This window comes from Rhinolophus sinicus, chromosome 11, assembly GCF_057876585.1.
Source record: "Rhinolophus sinicus isolate RSI-liver-muscle chromosome 11, RSI-T2T, whole genome shotgun sequence".
Taxonomy (NCBI): domain Eukaryota; kingdom Metazoa; phylum Chordata; class Mammalia; order Chiroptera; family Rhinolophidae; genus Rhinolophus; species Rhinolophus sinicus.
The window spans coordinates 2,046,880-2,062,084 of NC_142511.1; the positions used below are offsets into that span (position 1 = coordinate 2,046,880).

Below are 15,205 nucleotides of genomic sequence, written 5' to 3' on the forward strand. Positions count from 1 at the left end.
CAGGGGCAGCCTCCCTTACCTGACGGGCGAGCTCGCTCCGCGGCTGGAGCCGGACGAAGCTGCGGCCCGGGAGGCGGAGGCCCTCGAGGCTGCAGGAAGCGGCCGCCCGGCCCCGGCGCGCCCGGGAGGGAGCCCGCTCCTCGGCGCGCGGGCCGGGCTGGGACGTGGCCGCCGGCGCCGGCCTTCTCGGGACGTCCTGCCCGCCGGGTCGCTCCTCGGGGGAAAAGGAGTGGCCGCTGCTTCTCCGAGACGGGGAGGGAAGGCGGCGGCCCAGGGTCCTGGGTGCGAGTCGGGCCCTGTCAGCTGGGGCGGATCCGGCTGCTCCGCCCGAGCCGCGGCTGCGTGCGCGGCGGAGGGAGGGGTGGGGAGCGCGGGGAGGGGGCTGGAGCGCGTCCCGCCGAGGGGCCGCCGCGCTCCCGTTCCGAGCCGGCTGCGCGGCCACCGCGGGGCGCGCCCCTCCGCCGCGGAGACTTCCCGGGCGCGCCAAGTTTCCTCCCTCCACGTGGAACCGCCACCTCCCGGCGCGCGGGCCTTCGCGGAGCTCTCAGCGCCGCCGGTGCCCCGGCCACTCTCCGACCGCTGCAAGTGAGAAAGCTCGCAGCCCTCACCACGCCGCGCGCGGGGCGCCCCCAGAAGCTACCTGCCGCGTGTGGTTGTGGCCCCTGCAGCTCCGAACTCCTCACACCCCGCCTTCATCACCCGCAGGCTCCCTCGAGTGCCCAAGTTGGGCTCGGAACCTTTTCAGACCGAAACCCGCTCGAATGCAGATGTATGCAGATGCCATAGGACCCCCTGCCGAAGCTTGAATCAGGCTCCTGCTAGAGACTAGGTGGGATCTGACCCCAGACGAGGAGCCCGCGGTGACACGGAGCAGGAAGTCAGCTAAGGGCACATTCTTAGGGAGCCAAGTATCCGGGTGAAATGTCAGCTCCCTGCACCCCTACCCTCAGCTTGCGGTGGAAGCCCCTCCAGGCGCGGGCACACGGCCTTAATCGGCCGCGTATCCAAGAGGCCAGCACCGCGCCTGGCCCCAGGGGACACCGATAAATCACAAGGCTGCCGCACATTTATCAGACACTCATGTTGTGCCCCGCGGGGTTCCACAGTTAACGCATTTAATCTTTCCAACAACCCCATGGGCTGCGCACAGCTTTCACCCACTCCTACAGGTGAGGAAAGCAGAGCAGAGAGTGCGCCTGAACACCTCAGGCAGGGCCGGTTCGCGTGGATTCTCAGGGCCTCTCAGTTCCTGGACTGAAGGGGACTGAATTAGTCACCAGGCAAAGTAAACCTGAGCAGGTGAGAAGGCACAGAGCAAGTGTGTTCTATTACCTTCTCCCAGGGCAAGACCAGGTCCTTATTTTAAAAAAAGAGAGAGAGAGAGAGCGCGAGAGGGAAAAAAAGGTGCTGGCAGCATTTGATCCAATGAGCTCGGGCATGGCGCCCACACTCGCCACTGTAAGTGCGCGGAGCCCGCAGGCACAAGCCAAGCACTACAGATGACTTCAGAAAAACAAGGGGAAAGAGCTAAGAGTTTAATACTCTGCATTTGGGAGCTGCTTTATACTTTGCAGGGTCCTTTCACAGACGCGATTTTGCTTGATCTTTATAACAAACCTGTGAGGGAGGCAGAACCAACAGTGTTAGCCCTCGTTTCAGATGAATCTTGGGAGGGCTTAGCGAGGCTGGGAATTGCTCTGATGTTGCCCAAATGGCTAGTGGCATGTCCCCCGACACCTATCCTTTGTGCTTTCTGCCACCCCAGGAAGGAATGAATTACAAGGACTCTTAAGATACTACCTAAAATAGAAGTTAGGCAAAGAGAACAAAAACGCAGCACAGGGTTAGGAAACATTGTTAAAGCTCAGCAGAGTTTGGGTTTGTTTCGCAAAAGGCCTTGAATTGATGAAAGCTGTTTAACTAGTGGTAGAATAGTCCTTTTAGAGACTATCCTGAAAGTGGGTAGGTTCTCATCTGACCTGGGAGCCACATCTTTCAAATGGCCCTTACATCTAAGTAGTGGCCACACAAGTGTTTGCAGGGAATGTCTTTGCCCAGCTGGCCCCTGGGCATCTTCAGGAATGGGACTATGAGTGGTAATTACATTGTAAGCCCCAGGGCCCTTGTGCAAAGCCAGGCACACATATGTGATGAGCAAATACCGTTTGCCTAACTGATGGGTGAGTGACATGTTTGCTGCAGCGGGGAACTGCAGTAAAAGTGAAAACACAGTGGGTTGGAATCAAAGAACCTCAGTTCCATTCCCAGCTCTGCCACTGAGTCAGCTGGGCCATCAGTTCACCGGGGCAACAATACTTCCTCTCTGAAATGAAAGGTCTGCAGTGTATGAAGTATATAGTATGTAAGGTCCTCACCATCTAAAGTTTGTGAAATCGGACTGGGGTGGACAGGGGGTTGGGCTGTAGGACCAAGGGGTCCTCACGGTGTGCTCTGCAGAATGCGTCTGGGTGTGGACTAGCTGATATGTCTAAGTGAGGTGCTTCAGCCAATGAAGACACACCTGTGTATTCAGAGATTTTTATGATTTATCTGCCCTCTGCCAGGGAACTGGGGATGCTGGTGCCTCTGCTGCCCCGGTATCATTTCACTTCAGGTGTAGCCAACTCTGTGACATGGATGGGTAGGCAGGCATCTTTCCATCTGCAAAAATTCCTCTTGCTCATGCCTCGTGGGTTTCCATTGTAAACTCAAACACTTATTTTACCTTTTTTGTGAAAGAAGATGCCACAGAGCCTCTGCCCAGAAGCCCTTTATGAAAAATAAGCTACATTCTCCCTTTTATCAGAAAGGAATCTTTTCCTGAGAATTTGTGGAAGTGAGATAAACAGGCTTCAGAAGAAACCCCCCAAATGACAGACTTTTCGAGTTGGCAGTGGTCTTCAAGCTCATCTGGTCCAACTATTTAGCTGATAGGAGGTCAAAACCCATTTCCCTGCAGCTTCTAACTCTGGTCCATTGATTCCTAAGGGCTGGTCATTCAGGGGCAAGTCCTCCTTCCAAGACCTTTCAGGTGGGCCGACCTGCCCTCTCCGCCCTGTTCACTTCCCTCTGGACCTCCCCCGTTTTTCTCATCTCTTGTATATTCCCGCATCAGGACGCACCTGCTGTAACTTCCCAGTGATGGTGTGTTCAGGGCCTCGCCACCCCCACCCCCCACCCCCATCAGCGTGGCCTGATTTTGCGTTAGCATTTTCAGGGGCTGCTGTTGACTCCTACTGGGCATGTTGCTAACAAAACCTCTTTGGTGCTTTTTCACACGGGCTGCTGGTAAGCCACACTGCAGTTGTACATTTGGCGTTTGGCCCCCACATGTGGAAACTTCTATTTATGTCTGCTAAGAGATTGGCAGCTGTTTCAAACATCAGGAATCTCAGAACTTCTACCAGACTCCAAGCAACCCAGGGACTGTGTCTCAAGCCTAGTGCTTTGCTTGGAGGAGGGAATGTGGGGGCCCCGCGGCCTGGGAGCCGCCATCATTGGAGGAAGACGGGACCAGTGAGTGAGGAGGACTGTGGGGTCCCGGGAGGGTGTGCAGGGACCTTGTCACCTGGATGGAGGTACCTCTTCAGGCGGGAGGTGCCCTGGTCCTTTCCAGTTCCCTCCTGTCATCTGTCTTCAGTCACGGGCATTTCCCATCTGGCTGAGACGTGCAGACCAGTCGTGGAGCCAACCCTTTCTGTGGCAGAAAACATAGAAGCCGCCTTATGAGGGTCGTACGTCTTTGTGGCTGAAATTTGGGGAGAAGGGTAGGGGTGGAAGAGGCAGAGACCAATGCTCAGTGGGAAGGAGACCGTGGGGGGGGGGACATCCTGCTACAGAGTGGAGATGACAGGAACATATTTTTTTACTTTCCTTTTCTTGCTCTCATTTCTGTGTTTTATTAAGGGAAACACAAAGGGAAAATTGTGTTATTTGTTAAAAAATGTCAAAGTGCATTTCAAGCAAGAGGAAAAAAAGCAGACGCACTGCTGCCTAGACAGAGAAGGCCATCCTCTAACGGGCGGCCAGAGGCTGGGGTGGTGGGGGACACACAGGCACTACAGACTCCCCTAACCTCTGGATTCTTCTCCTGGGAAGCCCCAATCCTACCTGGACATTCAGGTCTCTGGAAGGAGCTGCAGGACCAGGTGACTGTGCTTTGTGGGGCAGAAGGGGGCACCCTAACCAGCTGCCGGCAGAGGAATGAAATCATGGATTGTGCCCTGGGCACAGCCAGGATCTCTCGCCAACTGGGCAAGGACGGCCCTGGCACAGAGGATGCTGGTGCAGGCTCCCAAGGCACCATCTACTGCTCATGTCCTTTGGGTGTTGCCGCAGAACCACTTACAGGCCCACTGAGCTCCCTGTTGGAGTCTGAGCACCTGCAGAAAAGGGTCCTCGTGACAGTCACCTGTGCCTTCCTGTGTCCAGCACAGCTTTACGCACCAGAGACCCAGCATGACTCGCCGACTAAGTAGAGAATACTCCACAACAGAATGGGTATGCTGGAAAGCGAGGTCTGAGTTCACATCCCACAGCGACGTTTGCCAAGTGCATAGTCGTGAATCACCAACCTCTGTATGTTCTACTCTCCTGTGCAAGGAAAGGAGTCACACATCCCCCAGGAGTTATCAGAGACGATGGATGTGAAACACCTAACCATCCGTCTGGTTAACTTACTGTCCAGATATCCCTCAGGTCTCCCTCTTGTGTCCCCAAGATGAGCAGATACACTTTCTGAAGAAAACTTGTCTTGGCTGGGAGGGTGGCCCTGCAGGGTGGCCAGAGGAGGGATCCCGGGTCACACAAGCCTGGGGTTGCTCGTGGACGCTGCCACTTAAGGAACTCGGGAAGTTCCTTCATCTCTCCAAGCCTCAGTTTCCCTCATTGAATAAACTGAGGGACTAATTGGGGTGTTTCCGTGCATGTTAAATGAAATAAGGCATACAAAGCACACAGGAAGATACAACGAACGTTAGGTGCCGTCAGCAGCAGCAGCAGCAGCAGCAGCAGCAGCAGCAGACAGGCCCCTCTAGGACCATGTTTTACTTCCATCTGTGGCCCTAGTACCTAGCACCTGGGCGGAGGTGTCCAGAGAATGTGACTTGAATTAAACCAAACTGAACCGCACTGAACTGAACGGAAGACAGTCTTGGCCCTGGGTGAGGCTTGGGTGGTGTGTGGCTTTTGGTTCCCCCCATGACCCAAAAAGGTATTTTTTTTTTTTTTTTTTTTAAGCAATCCCACATGCTCTGTAACAGGTCCCAGGTGGCAGGTGTCCTGTGTGAGCGTCTCACTCCTGGGCTCTCACCAGCCCTGTGTGTGGTGTGACATCTGCATGTGACAATTCACACTCAATACCAGGACGCTGGGAATAATGAGGGTGGGGGCACAAGGAGTGAACTCCCAAAACAGAGAGCGATGTGTGAGGAGGTGACGTCTCTCTCTCTCTCTCTCTCTCCATCCTGGGCCTGACGTACTCACTCACGCGCCCAGCATACCTGAGCGCCATGCAGTAAACATGTCGGCGGGTTAGCTGGAGGTGGCTGGACATCAGGCCCCAGGGAACAGCTGGGCACCTGGCAAAGACCTTTGGCAGTCCTGGGGTGTCCGTGCTGGGGTACAGCAGCTCTGAACAAGCCTCTCCAGGGGGTGACGCCGAACAGAGAGGCGGCTTCATACTGAGCAGGTGCAAAAGTACCTCCACTAACCCAGTAGCAAGACCGCAGCTACTCACAGGTACTTGTGGGAAGGAAGGAACCCCACCTGCCTCTCCACCCACCAAGGACATTAAACCCCAGTGGCCTCTGAGAGGACACTGAAGACGCCACTCACTCTTGAACCTCCTCACCCTCTCATCTCTTCCGATGAGTATGCCCTGTCTATTCAAGCATTCATTTATTTACATGCTATATCCCACCTACTTTCCAAAAAGGATTTGAGATGACATACAAATACTATCAATGTTAAGATGGGTGTGTTTTTTTTTTAATTAAATGATAGACTGGGCACAGAAAAGCAATTCATCCCCTGAAATAATAACGCGGGGCTGCTATTTTAGTTGTGACAGGATGTTAAATGTCACTCTGAATTTCCAAGGTGAAACAGAGAAAAGTAAAGCCCTCCAGAGTTGCTAGGGTCACATCAAACCGGGGATCGGTTATGTTTACATAACCATCTAGTTGGCTTCAGGAGAGAGTCTACAGGAGAAGAACAAAGATACATAACTCGTGACAATAGAGATCAAAACTGTGACCTCATTATCAGCGGTGGGACATTTTTACTTTTAGATATTGACTGTATCCCACCTCTTCTAAAAAAAAAGTTTTTAGTTAACATAAAACCCAATGTAGATACAACAAACTAATAAAATAGAGCTGCAAGGTCCAAAACAGAGAAAACAGGGAATGCAGACCTGCTAACTGTAAGAGTTAAGAGTCGTCCCTTGAGGGCAGAGGTTACGTCTAGTCTCGCTCACCACCCTTTGGTCTAACACAGTTCCGAGTCCATACTGGCGCCTGTGATGTGTGAGTGTTTGACTGAACAAACGAATACTGTGACTGAGAGTCAAATTTGCCTTGGAGCTTCCTGGTAGCTAGAGTGAAAAAGGAAACAGTCACGGCAGATATTTCTGCACCGGTAGTAGAGCTGTGATCGTGGACTTGTTGGGGTGAGTAATAAAGGAAGTGTATCCGGAATCCTCATAGCTCTAGGTCCCTGTGCCCAAGTGGGTAAACAGGAAACCTTTCCACCCCAACCCCCACCACAGCATCCGACACAAAAATGAACGTCTGCAGCTTGAATACATTAATGACATCATTAAAAAGGAGGATTCTTGATGCATCTAAAAGATAACCATGTCCACCTTTCTTGTCCCATAAAAAATTTATCTACAACCCTTTCGGAACCTGGAAGAATGAGGAAAAATATTGTCAGGAGGTTGACAGGGAGGACAGCCCCGGGAGGACGAACGTGCAAAGAGCCAAGCCCAGGTGAGCTCTGAACACCGTGGGGCAAGCCGGGGGTTTGCATACTGGGCCTCCGAGTCTATCGCTCTGTAGTGATAGAGAGCCTTGGACAGTTAGGGACTGGGCGAGTAAGACAACAGGAGCGTGGTCTAAGACGACTATGTCCAGTAGCGGTGTGGCTGACTCTTCAAAGGGAGAAGAAAGGAGGGGAAGAGAGATAAACTTCATTACTCTAGTATAAGTGAGAGATCCAGGGCCTGGCACAGGGCAGGGGCCGCAGCAATGAAATCACGGGGCGTGAAAGTAAAAGTCACCTCAGAAGCCGGTCAGAGAAGCTCAGTGTCTGTTAGTTGTGAGGTGAGGAGAGAGGAAGGAGAAGGGACCCAGGGCCTCAGGGGCCTGGTGGGACAGTGACAGAAACAGGCAGCGGGGCGGGATGAGGTGCAATGAGAAGTTTGGTGACTTTTCCAAATGTTTTCATTCATTATCTCATTGATTTCATATGCAAGGAAAGCAAGGTCCGCCCTGAACGTCAGCCTGCAAAACACTCTGCCCCTGTTCGGAGCTGCCAAGTGTCAATGACCAATCCTTTGCCTGCGATCCGTCTCCGGTGATGACAAGCCACCCACCTGCGGGTGACTTCCCATTGCAGGCAGCCCAGAGTCCTCACGCTGGACGACTATGCCACCCCATCCTGGTTCTGTGCCAGCAGCAGCTAAGGGCCAGGTGGTGCAAGCACGCCGGCCTGCCATGCTGGCCAGAACACGGTGGGTGTGGCCCAGAGTTCAGCCAGAACATCTGGGCAGGGTGGGGAGGGAGGGGCACGCCCATCGGAGTTTTTCTGGCATCTCAGCTCTCTTCCCACTGGGTAGCTGGCTTTGCTCTCCCCACTGACTCACTCTCAGGCACAGGCAGTGGTCTCAGCATAGGCTGCCCCTTCTCCCCCAGCAACAGGGCAGAGTACTCACCTCGTGAGACTGTGGGCCGGGCGTCATCAGAGGGCTAGGCGCACCCCTGACAGAGCCTCACCGATGGTCCAGGACGGCACGCATGGAAGAAACACTGAGCTGGCCATGAAAAGTAGGGCACCCACAGGCTCAGAGGGTCCCACCGCCCACGTCACAGACGAGGGGCCTCCAGGCTGTAGCTGCCGTGCCCCACATTGCCACCGTGGAGTGACACACAGGTTGAGTCCTCTGATGAATCCCGCTGTCCTGAGAAAAATCCAAATGTTTTCTCCCCAACTGGCCCCATCCACTTTTCTAGCCTCACCTGCCCCACTCCCCTTCTTCCCTCGCCCACCCCCCCCTCAGCTCCATGCGCTAACACACTGCCCCACGGTGACTGGACACTGCCCTGCACACCCTGTGTCCTCAGCCCTGTTGAACGTCTCCCTCCTTATGCTGTCAGCCTGGTCCTCAGCACTTCCTCTGGGTCCCATCACCGGCCGCAAGGCATTTGTCACACGATGTCACCACTGTGCCTTCCCATGCTGCCTCCCTCCCTGGAGGCACACATCTGTGTCTGAGGAGCTTTGTGTCCTCGAACCTGGCAGAGTCAGGACCTGCTGAGAGGTGGGGAGGGACGGAGGGAGGGAAAAGCAGATGCTGATGGGGTTCAAAACCAAGGGATAAAAACGGATGCAGTGGGGTCGCCCCACAGTTCCGCTGAGTTGAGTAATTGAGGCAGGGAAGGTGTGCTCGCAGCTTCAAGTATTTACTCTCGGACCCTTTCCAGAACAAGTTTGCCGACCCCTGTTTTAAAGGATCCTCCGAGACCCCAAGCAGTTGTCTAGGTGACATGGGCTCATCTCTTTCAGCGCTGGGTGTCTGTACCTGGTCACATAAGCCATTCTGTACTTTGAGCAGTAGGTGAAGAGCTCAGTGATGAGACTTTTGTTCCTTTTAAAGAAATACATCACCACCAGTGCCGGGCGCCCCCTCACATGCAACAGAGAATCCAAGTGACCTTTCCCAGATGAGCATTCCTGAAGGTCAAGGTGTGCAATTGAAGTCCAGCCCACTGCAGGGCACACGACCCTTCTGCAGAACCACAGGCTTCCACAAGAGGGCGGCAGCTCTCCCGTTTGCAGTTTCTCCCGTGGCCTCCCAGCTTCTAGAGCAGCAGCCCAGAGAACGCCTGCTTTGCCAGCTGCACCGAACCTTCTCCAGATTGATGGTCAAGAATGGGGCCATCTTACTATGCAAGAACCCACACAGGGCTTCTGGTCCCAGGCAGACAGTCTGACATCTTGGGGGTTGGTCATCAAACCTCTTAGTCTTGAAGCATCAGCAATAAAAAAGGACAGGGTGGGGAAATGCTGGCTGGGTCCCTCTCACTTTTCTTCACCCACTCCTGTCCCCGTCTCCTATTCCAGTCAAGGACACAGTCCCAGTTTTTAAGCTGCTCTCTCTCAGCTGTACACTTGCCCTTGTGATACTGTGCTAGGACTGCAAACCACAGTTCTGTTTTTCCAGATGATTCCATGTCAGGCTCTGCTAGGTCAGGGTGGTGGGAGAAGGCGTTCACGTCTTCCTGGAAGTTTGTTTCCTTGGGCTTCCTTGCTTCTACTGTTGCACTGAGGGACGCCCCAGCAATGCTCCTACCCCCAGGAGGAACGAGGCTGTCCCCTGAGAGCAGCTGAATCCAGTCTGCGTCTTCCCCAGCCGCAGAGTTGGCTCCCTGCCGCCCACCTCAGAGACACACACCAGCTGGCTCTGTTCCATCCTCACAGCTCCCGGCCCAGGTCCATGAGGCTTCTCCTCCAAGGTCCTAAGTTTTATAATTCCAACTTCTTTCCTTTGTCCCCGAGCCTGTCGCTGTTCGAGTAACTGGGACAGCTTCTGTTTCCTAACCCAGTGCTCTTCTCAGGTCTAAAAGGAGCACAAGATTTCACTGTGATTGTTGCAGCACAGAACCTCCTGGAACCCACCTGAAAAATTAAACGCATAAACGCCTACTGTGCACCTACCTGGGAAAGACACTGGGTTTAACGCCCCGTCACAGGCACCGCCAAACACCTCAGGCCTCGTGCGCCTGGGACCTCCACTGGGCCTTGGCCCTATCTGTCCTGCTGGTGTCCAGGAGGGCAACTCCGTGCCTGTTGGGGGTGGGGACGATGAAGAATGCAGGAAAACATCCTTCGTCCCTCTTGCCCCCTCTTACCCAGCCCATCCAACCCCACCATCCAGACAAAGGAACCCATAAAAATAAGTGCACCCGGCGCCCCACCATGGCCTGGTGAGAGAGTCGGGCTCCCATAGTCTGACATGGCGCCCTGCCTCTCAGACAGGAGTCCCTCCTGATGGAGGGTCGACAAGGAAGGGGCACATGAGACGGGGGCACAGAATGTCCTACTTGCTCATCCCCGACGAAAAATGCCTGGTGGTCACCATTTAAGGAAGACCAAACTGCAAAGTAAGAAGGAGCAGAAATTATTTTCCAGTATAAAAAGAATAAAAATAAAATCGCCCGTCGGCAGGTCTGGACCAGTGCAGGTGGAAGAGTGGGAACACAGGCAGGCGGGCCTGAGAGGGGAAATGGAAGGTGGACGGTGCACGTGTCCCTGCTTAAAACAAAGCTGGCCTCTGCAGACCAACACCACCGGTGCAGTCACGGCCCTCTTTTCAGGAGGTGCTGGCTGTGGCATTTAGAAAACAGAGCCTCCTCAGCTGCCATCGCTGGGAAGCACACACTCACCAGATTCCTTCTCAGGAAAGCTTCCCCCTCCCTGCCCAGAGCGCCACCAACCCAGGACCTAGCAGCTCGGACACTGTGACCTTGAGCGCCCCCTGGTGGCAAATGGCTGCAAAGGCACAAGGGCCACCTCCAGCCTCCGTGCCCAAGGGAGCGAGCACACAGCAGCCTGGAAAGTGGACGTCACTTTACCCAAATCTTGAGGTTCTCCTTCCACATTCCTGTGGGGTTCAACGAATCTCAGCATTCTGGCTTCCCTCTGCCTCCTGGTTTTCTCTCCAGCTCTTTCTCCATTTGGACGCCCCCTTGCATGGCCCACCTCGGTGCCCCTGTAGACGGAAGGCTATCTACCTCTCGCAGACAAGCCTTGGCGCCTCAGACTATGGGGAGGAGCTCTTGGGTCATTGAAGAGTGACTGCATTTACAGAGGGGTGAGGCGACGTGGGGAAGGGGGTCTCTTCCAGCTCTCAGACTTTCCGGTTTCAGACGCCTGTAAGAAGAAGACCAACCCCACAGACGAGGACACAGAAATGACCCTGGGCCTCTGTCCCAGGCCCACTCCTCCAGCTGACCTCCGGCTGCCAGATCCAGGACCAGGATCGCTAACTTGTCAACCACTCTCCCCTCCTCTGGGGACTGTGGACCATGGCTGGGTACACACCATCCATCCCTTGCAGGCTTAAGCATGGTTTCCTGTTTCAAAGATTCACACCATTTCCTAATGAAAAATAAGAATTCAACTTCTTGGCTTTAGTCTCTTTCTAAGAACTTTGGGGAAAGGCAAACAGGTCTCCAGCACCTCTCTGCCCTTCCTCTGTCCTCTCTGCTCCATTGTCACACTAGCTGTCAAGGTGCAGGGGGCAGGCCTGTAAGGAGGCCACAGTCAGGGCTGAGAGGGCAGGGGTTCCTGGAGGTCAGTTCACAAGGACATCTCCTGGAAACCTGGATGTAAGACAAGTGCCTTTTCTTAGGACCCTCCTACCTCCAGGATGGCAGAGAGGAGGCCTCCATGCCACCCCCCTCCCCCCTCCCACACACACACACACACACACACACACACACACACAAACACACAATGACACAACTAACTGATCGCAGCAGCAAGCCAAAGCACACTCCAGATTCCTGCCTCACCACAAGCTCCAAGATGCCACCTCCAATTGGTTGGATTTGACAAACAAGATGAAACCTTCTTGCCGATCCTGACCTATTTTAGAACATAATATAAACATAAATATGTGATTTACTGTCATCTGGCACATTCACCATTGCAAAGCTGAGTCCCCAGACTATGGCCTCGGGAATATTGCAAATCCCTTCCCCTTTTTAAAATACGGGTATCTCAGTTCCTTTCAACATGCCCTTGAACATGATCGTACCTCAGGGCCTTTGCGCTTGCTCCCCTTCTGCCCATCACGCTTCCCCTGGCTCTACGCGCCTCGTGTCTTGACTTCTCCAGGCCTCCATTCCACCACTGCTTTATCAGAGAGGCAGCCTGGACCTCCCTAAATAAACAGGTTCCCTCTGCCGCCATCTTCATTCTGTGCCCGCTTACCTTGTTTTTCATCGTCACCACCCCATTTGTGGTTTGGTTATTTAAGAGTTGATTTTGTGTTTCCCCTAGTAGAGGACAGGTCCATGAGATCAGGGGCCGGTGGGCTTGTCCCTGTTTCCACATCGCCTATAGTGAGTCATCAACAAACACATGCTTCATGAATGAATGAATGCGTCCATTCATCAACGTAAAGAATCGGGCACTCTGCAAGGGACCTGCCAGCTCTCTGCACAGAGTGGCTTGCGACAAGGTCAAGACACAGAAAGAGGATGACAGCCTCCCAGGGAGGTCCTGCCCAGATGGCGGTACCAGTCACTTGGAACCAAGTGCATTGTCACGATTTGATTGTAGACATAAACACTCCTGTTCCCTTTTACTGATTCAACACCCAGATGGACAATATATACAAACATACAGAAAACACGCCCTCAACACATAAAATGCCTCACCAACTCAGATTACTTAGAAATCAGCCAAAAGTCCAGACTATTAAAGGTGTTAGTGAAATACACTTTTATTATTTTCAAATTCAGGGGCACTCTCCTTATTCAGCACTCAGATATTTAATATCGCAACTCACTTTAATTCAATTCAACTGCCAAGAAAAGCCGCAACCCGGAAGTGATCAAAGAGTCCTTCAGGTGTCGGCAGCAATGAAAAGAGCCTGAAATAGCCCAAAGCAGGAAATTTGCTGAGATTCGGTTATTTTGCTAACCAAAAGAAAGTGGGGCTCCTGTGGACTGTCAGTGTCTGCAGAAGTGAAACTGCCAACATCCAAGTAGGGAGGAACAGGAGGAAACAGATATAATAAGAATATCAAACATTAACAACTAGTACGTACTGAGTACTTTCTACACTGCAGGCCCCACTCCAACTGCTTTACTTGTATGACTTACGTAACCCAAATCCGGTAAGTACTGTGATTAGCCCCATTTTACAGATGAGGACACTGAGGCACAGAGAGTACACTAATGAAGGGGAGGAAAACCAGAGAATAAGGAACCACATTTTAGACGGTTACAACTACAGAAGTTGAAATGACAGATTAAAAATACACTGAAAATCAAAGGAAGTGACAACAGAGGACAGAGGTGGCCAAGAGGAAAGAGAGACAGCACCTGTCAACTCCTGGGAGCTCAGAGCAGGGCACTCAGTGCGGGGACCCCTCAGTAACTCTGAGAGAGGTCAGTACTGACTCTCTACGTCAGCCCCTGCCCCACAAAACCTCTGGGGTGATTACTAAGGAGTTGACAGATGGTCTTTGCCCTCAAACCTGCTTGTTCTATGGGTGGCCCAGCAGAAGTGCAGAGCCTACTTCACTGCCCAGAGCACTGTTCCCTCCGCTGGGGACCCCCAAGTTATTCCAGCCTCCAAAGGCAGAGCCACATGAGGGCGTGTGTCAGACTCGGGGAGACCACATTGGTGGGGCCTTGCAGCATTCCGCACTCATGGCAGGTGTTGGTTGCCTCAAGTTCACCCCAGGGAAGCTTTGCACGCTACGGCCTACGATGGATTTTTCCCCTTCCGTGCACTTTCTGTGAACACCAGCTTCTCATGTACACATGTTACCTTCAGAAGGAAGAACATCTGTCCTTAGGAAAAAGCAATACAGAGCTTAGCTTTGCTAGGAACGGATTCCTGGGTTTTTTAACATTAAAAATGTTTAATGGTTTAGTCCAAGTTAGTGTTATGTAAGAGTCGATATTTCTGTGTGACACATTGACCCATCTATCGGGAGATCCATGGATCGGCTCTGAGGACTCGCTCCCTGCCGCCCACCTCCCCGGCTGGCTGGCTGGCGGCCACTCACCCATAGGACAAACAAACAGGCTTCAACAAGCTCCTGAAGCTCCTGGGGGAAATTTCCTAAGTTCATATTTTGCCTCTGCCTGAGAGACGCAAAGGCCAGACACAGTAGTTTTGGTTTTTCAGGTGAGAAAACCCAGCTACTGAGAGAGCGGTCCCCTTGGATTTCCCAGTTACATGAAGTGCTGGCAGGGGTTCCGTGCTGTCTTTGAAGACAGAGCTCCTGGGCTGTGATCACCTGACGGGTCGCCCAGACTCCCTTTAGAGGCGACATGGGTGACCTCCGTCAGCTGACAGGAGGGGGAGTTAGAATCATGCCTCCTGAATTTTCACAAGTTCATCACCTCCCAAAAGGGAGTCACCCCAATGGATCACAAGATAAGCCTTGCGATCGTTCAACCTGATTTCGTCTTGAGTCAGTCACACCAGCAAAATCTCCTCTGTGTTGTACTCACCAGAAGCTGCTGGGATTTGGCAGCGTGCTGTGTGCTGAAAGGAGAGGAGACAGGAGAGAAGGGACCCTTCAGGTAAAAGGTGCCCTCATCCCACCTGCCTGCCTCCTCTCAGCAGTGCACCCCACCCCCACTGCGATCGCAGGCCATGCCCACCTGCCATTCAGCACACGTGGAGTCAAGGGGGCACTTTCTGTGGCTCCAAACGGTGCTGCGCAGTGGGCTGCAAGGTTGCCTCGGGCCAGCGCCTGCCCTCAAGCAGCCCACCGGGGTTTCCGGTCAGTGCCAGGGGTGTTTCCAGGACACAAGGTGTGTGGGAACAGCAGACCTCGCAGGTGTCAGTCATTCCACACTGGCCTAGAATGACACCCTCCAAGAATGTGGTCGTGCAATCCTTCAAACGTGGTTTGCCTTCTAGCACTTTGTGTTAAGCCCCCTTCCTGGGTATTATATCTCCGTTTCTCACCTGCCCGTTATGTCTATTGAGTGAAATTTTACAAGCCCGTTAGGCAAGGATTTCTAACGTTCCTGCGATTTAGAATGTTTTATGATGGTGTTTTCCACTGATTGTTGAGGCACCAACACACGTCAAATACTTCATGTTTTAAAAAGCAGTAACATACAAAGCACAATAATAAATAAAAAAACATAAAAAACAACCCACAAAACATTCAAAGACATGGGAACACACAAACCCTCCATCAGAACAAACCAGTACAGGATGAGAG

At 53.1% G+C, this 15,205-nt stretch overlaps 1 protein-coding gene and 1 long non-coding RNA gene across 2 annotated transcripts in view; both read right to left on the reverse strand.

Annotated features, from left to right (window-relative positions):
* LMX1A (LIM homeobox transcription factor 1 alpha) overlaps positions 1-288 on the reverse strand; it is a 121,247-nt gene extending 120,959 nt beyond the window's left edge. Inside the window, exon 1 of the mRNA XM_019747321.3 lies at positions 20-288. The gene's annotated coding sequence lies outside the window, so the exon portion shown is untranslated. The remainder of the gene's footprint in view (positions 1-19) is intronic.
* Positions 289-3,584: 3,296 nt separating this feature from the next.
* On the reverse strand, positions 3,585-10,192 carry LOC148756603 (uncharacterized). The gene is made up of 4 exons (XR_016022804.1): positions 9,940-10,192; positions 8,333-9,841; positions 7,937-8,182; positions 3,585-3,697 (listed from the first exon to the last, which is right to left on the reverse strand). It is a non-coding gene; the product is annotated as an uncharacterized LOC148756603 (long non-coding RNA).
* Positions 10,193-15,205: the final 5,013 nt, after the last annotated feature.